Genomic DNA, 7,567 nt, shown 5'->3' on the forward strand with positions numbered 1-7,567 from the left:
TCAAAGGTTATTTACTGAATTGTTATTTAGAACTCTTTGTTGTATTAGTTGTGGGCAATTCCACCGTTACGGACGTAACAATCACAGACTTTAAACACTCATAATTTCAATTTGGTTTCATAAAAAGCTACAATTTTTTTCTCTGTTGTATAGTTGGGTGTTATTAATGCTATCAAAAATTTGGATGCAGATTGCTTTATTAGAAAAAGTAACAAAAATCAAAAACTACCTGTTACGGACGTAACTCAGAAAACAGCAAAATGTATACATTGTCATACAATTGCCAATATTCCTGTGAATTATTCAGAGATTTCTAAAATTTTCTTTGAAATACTTGTTCTAGAGATTTTAAGCTTTCTAAAACCATTAAGTTTTCATGGATACTGTTTGTAAAATTTATGATAGAAATTTATATATTTGTTACGGACGTAACAAAAAAATGTTACGGACGTAACATGTCTGATATACTAATTGCACAAAGCAAATAAAAGCTTATGTATACTAATAATTTTTGTTAAGAGAGTGCATTGGTCTAGATTAACACATTATTTTGACCATTTAAGTTACACTTTATAATAGTTTTTAAAGATTTGGGGAGGTAGGGAGCAGCCCCTGTCCATATACCACCATGTAAATAAATATAAAATATAAATTGGTGCATCATAAAAAGTGAAATTATCCAAGGGGAAATTAAGCAAAACAAAAGTGGAATTATTCAGTTACAAATAAATTTTTCAAATTTTTAACATGAACATGGAGGGAGAGCGGGGGAGGGGGGTCTTCTACAAGGAAGAACTTTTACAGTTTAAGAATTTTCGATGATTTTCTCTATCTCTCAACAAATATATTAACTGCCAAATTTCTTTTAAAGTTTAACGGTTGCCTTTGATTTCGATCGCTTTTTAATAGAATTGGCACGTTTTTGCCAAAGGTGGAAAAAAGCTGTCGAAACTGACATCGGAAAAATGCATTTTGGCCAACATTTGCCTAAGTAATCTTAATCTTGCTTTAAAACTAAATTTGCCTTATCTGAGGATCAGATGTAGCTAGTTTAATATTTAGTATTTTTAACTCTAATCTAATTATGCTTTTTAATTTAAGTTTTAAAACTATAAAATATTCAACGCATCAATGAAACAGTAATCTAAATATTATTTTTTTTTTGTGGAGAGTAAATAACAATAAAAAGTAACTCAGTAACTGGTTTAAACTATTAAACAGGACAAATTCTTATCTCTAAGTTAGTTTTTAAATAAGAAATAATATCAATTTGGCTATGCTTTCAGAATGATAGAAGTTTGAAGAGAAAAACTATAATTAATATCTGTAATATAAATTAAAAAAAAAAAACTTTATTGATAAAAATTACGCACAAAATGCTTTGGATTTCATCGTGTTAAATGATCAAGGAATGTTCACAAAAATCTACTGGGAGAACACTGTTTTTTTTGTGTCATAGTGCATTGATGGAGCAAAGTTTAAGAAATTAAGGAACCCTCTAGAATATTTTAATGCATGTTATTAAGCATTAATTGCTAATCTAGAATTATTAACACCAATTGAATTAGGATTTGGAGGACAAAAAAAATCTTACATTGAGAGGAACATTTCAGAGCAACAGTAGGATATCTTGTCTTATTCCTAGGATTAGATGTCTTAATGTTGCTCTGAGGCGACGATGTGTATTTCAATAATTTTAAAAAATGAAATAAAATATCTACTAATATTTATAACATTTTGAAAATCACAGTATCAGAAGTTCTGTTATATCATATTACATGTCATACCCAATATTTTCATTGCCTATCCTGTATTTTTTTCTTTTTAATTGAAAATATACATGTGTTACGGACGTAATGTACTGCTTTTTGTTACGTCCGTAACAAAAAATGTTACGTCTGTAACGCCATTTTTTTAAAAACTAAAGAAATTCTAATGTTTTAAACTATGGTAAACAATTACTCTGATGAATTGCTAAAAGGACAAAAAAGGATTTCTTTTAATTTTGATTTTTTAGGAAGCAACAACAACTTTTGCTAAATTTTTGTTACGGATGTAACATTGAACTTCATTTTTTAAAAATTTTAGTTGCCTAATTTCATTTTGTAAAAAAATAAAAATAAATGCTTGTTATTATAGTATTATGTTAATAATTTAAGCTGTACTGCAATTAATTTTGTTTATTTTTATTTTGCTATTAGAAATAAGCGTTCGAAAATGGGGTATTTTTTTCTGATTGTTTTGAAGACCCGACTATCATACTTCCAACTAGGAAAAAAATTTATTATTTAATTTTTATTAAAAAAGCAATGCAATATTCTGAATATACACATTGCAAGCTTTACAATAATGTATAATATAGCAAAATAACTGCAATATGAAATTTTGACCTACTGGTTTCACTTTTGATGGAATTGCCCTTGTGTATATAATCATGAAAAAAATATTCAGGTTTTTTTTTTTTTTTTTCTGAATTTCAACTGTATGAGAAAACAGTATTCGCAATTAAGAGAGCATTATGTATTGAATCCTAACTAAAAACCATATTATTTATGATTGGATTTTGACATAAATGTACCATTTTGCTCAGCTGACATTGAAAAAGTGCATTTACTGCAAAGGAGTTTAGCGAGAGAGGGAATTATTCGTATGTAGTTGAGTTAAGTTACAGGGTTGCCAAGCACCAGGAAAACCTGGAATTTTCAGGAAAAATGATAATGGCTTAAAACAGTCAGAAAAAATCAATAAATCATTGAAGTTTACGGATAAGTCAAGGCACTTTTTCATCTGAGGAATTAAACTGCTGCACCAGTTAAGTAAAAATGCATTTGTTGTGCCATGTTTAGAGATGTAAAATTTTGAAATGGTGGAAAAAAAACCGTTTTTTTAACGGTTTTTTCGGAAAAAATGGAAATTTTGATTTTTTTATGAATAAAATTAGGGTTTCTTAATAGCTCTGTGTTTCTTGGAACATATAAAGGGTTAAGCATTAAGAAATATATGCTATCCACACATCTGCTTGACAGAAATACACATAAAAGTAAGATTAATTAGAACAAAAAAAAATTTTTTTTTTGTTTTATAATGGAGAGCTTTTATGATCCAACACCAGAAATAAGTCAAGTCATCATTCAACCAATAATATTGGATAATGTGTGTCTAATCGTAACAATTACATTTTCTGTTTTAAATTACCTTTGAAACTTGAAGTATTAATGGAAATTTTCGACTTTTAAACATGATTGATTTTTTTTTTTTTTTTGAAAGAAAAATAATACAATGTAACTTTACTGTCTGCAAATGAAAGCTATTGAGTTTTGATTTTTTCCAATCCAGTCTCAGACCAAATCAAAACTAAATTGGTATTTCTTAAGCTGAACCAAAACTTAAGCTACAGTTTCAATTTGTTCATACGGTCGTGCTAAGCACAGTAGTAAAAGTAGTCATACCAGCACTTTTGAACAAATTTGAGTTATTATAACTAAGTTGTTCTCTGTTTCGTATTTTACTTAATAACATGTTTTAGGGTCATTTGATCAAGAACTATTGTTTTGAAAAATTCTTTAAAAAAAAAAAAAGACATCTGAATCAAATATATGTAAGAGCCATATTTTAAAATACAATATCTCAGCTTGAGTCCAACCGCAAATTCCCCCTTTTTGCTTAGCACAGCAGTATACAGGGTGCGGCAAAAAGATATATATATATATATCGGACAAAAATTGTATCATTGAATAGAAGAAAGGTAATTTCATTTTAATGAGTGCCTAATTTATTTTTGTTTCTCACTTTATTAGAAAATAATTTACCATATATTACCTAGTTTATATATTGTTTTTCAGTTTTCTTATAATTTTAAGCAAAATACCTGCTATTTTAAGTTGTTTAACCAAGTAGAACGACTGTTTGCTTGTTGTCCCTCAACAAACAGTATTTGAAACGGCATGCCGTTTCAAGTGGCTTGGAAATGATAGTCGGGAATGTATACAAAAACGAACAGTGAATATTTCAGTTAATCGTCAGATCATCCAAAAGTGAGTTCAATGAAATCCTTGGGTTTTCACGAGAGAAGTCATTCGTAAGATTTAAATTTGTGACCAATAAGTGGGACTAAGGGAAAAAGCAGCTCAAACAGAAGTTTTACGAGTTCCAAAAAGTTCAGGCATTCGTATGACTCCAAAGAGGCCAGAAATGTTTGAGACGGGCCGCAAGTCCGTGCTGGAAGAGATACCTTTCATTAATTTACCGCTCAACCGACTCACATCCCCTAGAACCATAGGATTTGGTCTGTAGGCACTCCAAGCACCTTAGAAACGGTTAGATATCGCCAAAATCCGAAGTCAGGCTTGATCTGAGATGGAATCAGCACAAGCGACAAAAAATCTAGTTTTTTGTGGATGAGGGCCGTAAAATGAATCAAAAAGTGTACCAGAAGGACATTTTGGAGGTTATTGTACTTCTCCGGGCCTAAGAGCACTTCAGCATTGTAGACTGGATATTTTCCTTAAACTCCACACCGATTCACATGGTCAAAAAGACAAGAGTGGTGCAAGGCGCAATGTTTTTGACATGATATCTTTAGAGTGGACGTTCTACTCGCTCGACCTCAATCCCATTTATTACATTGTATGTCCTATTTTGGAGTCAAAGGTCTGCCCTAAACACACATGAAATTCAACTCTCTAAACCAATTGCTTTATAGGGAATAGGACTGATTAAAGGACTTGCTGCCCTTGAATGAAAATTTCGATAAGCAGTTGCACCTCTGTATTACTGCAAAAGGCTGCTAGTTTGAAACCAATTAAATTTATTGATTGCTAAAGGACTTCTCCTATTATTATTTTTTGTGTTTTGTTAATTTATTTGTTTTTAATACTTTCTTGGGAAATTGCTTGCCCGTTTTTTTTTTTTTTTTTTTTTGCTGCACCCTGTACATTTGGTTCGCAAAGTCAGCAGAAACATAGTTTTGTGATTTAAAGTTATGCTTGTTTGTTTTATGAAGAGGGAAAATAAATTCTTCACTAAGGTTATTGGCTTAAGAGTTTTTGCAAAAGGTATTATTAAACATTTTTTGATCTATTTGCAAATTATATTGTCATACAACAGCTTGCATTAATGTTAGACAGTATTTTAACATAAAACGAGGGGGGGGGAATTGCATCAGAATTTAAGCATGAGAAATTTCTAATCTCTTTTTGCTGAAAATTTCAATTAAAACCCCGAAAAGTTGAAAAAAATATTTTATTTTTTTTTTCAGTTTTTCCGAAATGGAAATTTATTCTTTCGGAAAAAAAAAAAACGTTTTTTTTCGGAAGTTTTCCGGTTTTTTCCTACTGTTTTCATCTCTAGCTTCTGACTTTGTGCCCTGTTTGCATCAATTTTCAATAACGTATTTATGTTAATCCAGTGATAAACTTCTTTCAAAGCATTGTTTCAAATATGGTGTATAATGGTATGGATGTATAAATGGTAAGTTTCTGTATTGAGCTATTTTTTAGTATAACAATAGAGTACGATATTTTTGGAAAAGATTTTCTGAAATTACCAACTCTAATTTAAAAGCTACTTCATAATTTTTTCCATGTTTCTTTCAGGGTGCAAATTATTTGTGGAGACTGCTCTATGTGATATAATTCACCATCAACATTTACCATCAATTTTTTTTGCCATTATTAATAAATATAAACCAGCTCTCAACTTCAGCATTTATAAATATTGGGAAATGCTCTCTATGTGCACTTTTGATTATAAGGTAAACTTGTTACATGATTCTTGTTCCTCTCATATTGTTATTTAAAAAATAGGTTTCTTGGTTGTGAATGATATTTAGCATTTTCAAAATTTTTGTTTGTGATTACTTTCAATGTTTAGCAGTTTAGAGACCTAAATAATTTGTTTTGTACTCATACAGCTATCTTCTACCTGAAGAGCTACTTTTGGCTCAATGTTGTTGTTTTTTTTCTTCTGAACTTTAAAAAAAAAGGAAAAGTAACTGATTTATATGTTGTTTGGTTAAAAAAGTTGTTGAGCAATGGCTATGAAGAAAAACATTTACCAGATAAATAACTAAAGTGAACACACAATGTGTTGGGTGAAAAAAAAATTAATCATTGCAAAAACAACCCCAGTGGACCAAGCAGTTATATAAATTATTTTTAAAACATGTGTAAAATCATAGCTAAAGGGTAACTTTTTCCATAGCCCCCACTTAATTCTTATAGGCTGCGACTAAAGCTGAAACTCATGGCAACAAAAAGGGCGCTACAGAGAACCCCTGTTTCCATTTCGTTGCCATTGATTGGTAAATGTAGGGGTTCCACTCAGCACCTCTTGTGGTTAAAATGGGCGACGTCCAATCAAAAATAAACAAACTTTGAAACGTTGACGTTAATTGATGGATACATGAGCTACAACGGTTTAACACAGAAAAGTCATCAATTGTCAAAGCCCGTTAATTGTCAGCGCCATCTAGTGGGGCCATGCTTGATCAGAAAAGTGTCCCTTTTTTAGTGCAGTTTTGGACACCAAATTTGTAATCCCAAAAGCCAAAAAGTTTCTAAACCTAAAACTTTATTTTAGATCTTTTTTTTTTTAAATGAAAATTGTTTTTTCAATTTATTTTCATTTTTAATTTTGAATGTTTAAAAGTCTCAGGAATTGGTTATTACTTTTTGAAAACACAGTATTTACAGCTTCTTTTTCTGTTTCATCAATGCCGCATTAGCGTTTTGCTGTAATTGTGCAGCAATCTTTTATTAATAAATTTTTGTATTTATTAAAATATGTTTTTAATGAAAGCATTGCTTATGTTTTATATTGCAAGCAAAAACTACTTGATTTGTTACATTAGCTTTAAGGCATATGTAAGTAATCTTGAACAGATTTCTTAAGACACTTGTTTCTTTACTCTCAGATTGATGAATTGGCAGATTTAGTTGGCGACAATGTTTGCAATTCAAGAATTGGAGAGCATTTGCGAAAAAAATTCATTACTTCTCATTCTTCAGAAACTCTCTGTGCTTGCAATATAGTAGATGTACCTGATGATTTTGACTTCAGCTACGCCAGGAAAACCATTTCACAAGTATTGATGTATATTAGTGTTGACATTTCTCTCATTACTGTGAGTATATTATGCTTCTTATACTTTTTACATATTTATTCATTTTAATTTGTTGAAAAAAAAAAGTATTTAGATCCTCATATCCCGTGAGAAGCAAGGGGATGTAAGTGGACATTTTCAAGTTTTGAGTAAAATGCGTTTAAAAAAGATAACATCATAGGTAGGCTTTAATTGATTTTTTTTTTTCTAAATCATGCTGTACAGCAGCAACCACCAGGGCTACTTGTACCGTCTCGTGCCCCAAGACAGAGGAGAGGTTCTCCTACCATGTGTACTGATTATCTCCAAATTTTTAATTTTTCCACTTACATCCCTTTGCTTCTCACTGACTCATATGGTGCATATGTATCTTTATATTATTTAGAGGGGTACTACATGTGGGTAACTAATTCAGTTTCTTTCATACTGCTTCCAGGAAAACTCAACAAAGTAACATTTTCCCAC

This window comes from Uloborus diversus, chromosome 4 (assembly GCF_026930045.1).
Source record: "Uloborus diversus isolate 005 chromosome 4, Udiv.v.3.1, whole genome shotgun sequence".
NCBI classification, from domain to species: Eukaryota; Metazoa; Arthropoda; class Arachnida; order Araneae; family Uloboridae; genus Uloborus; species Uloborus diversus.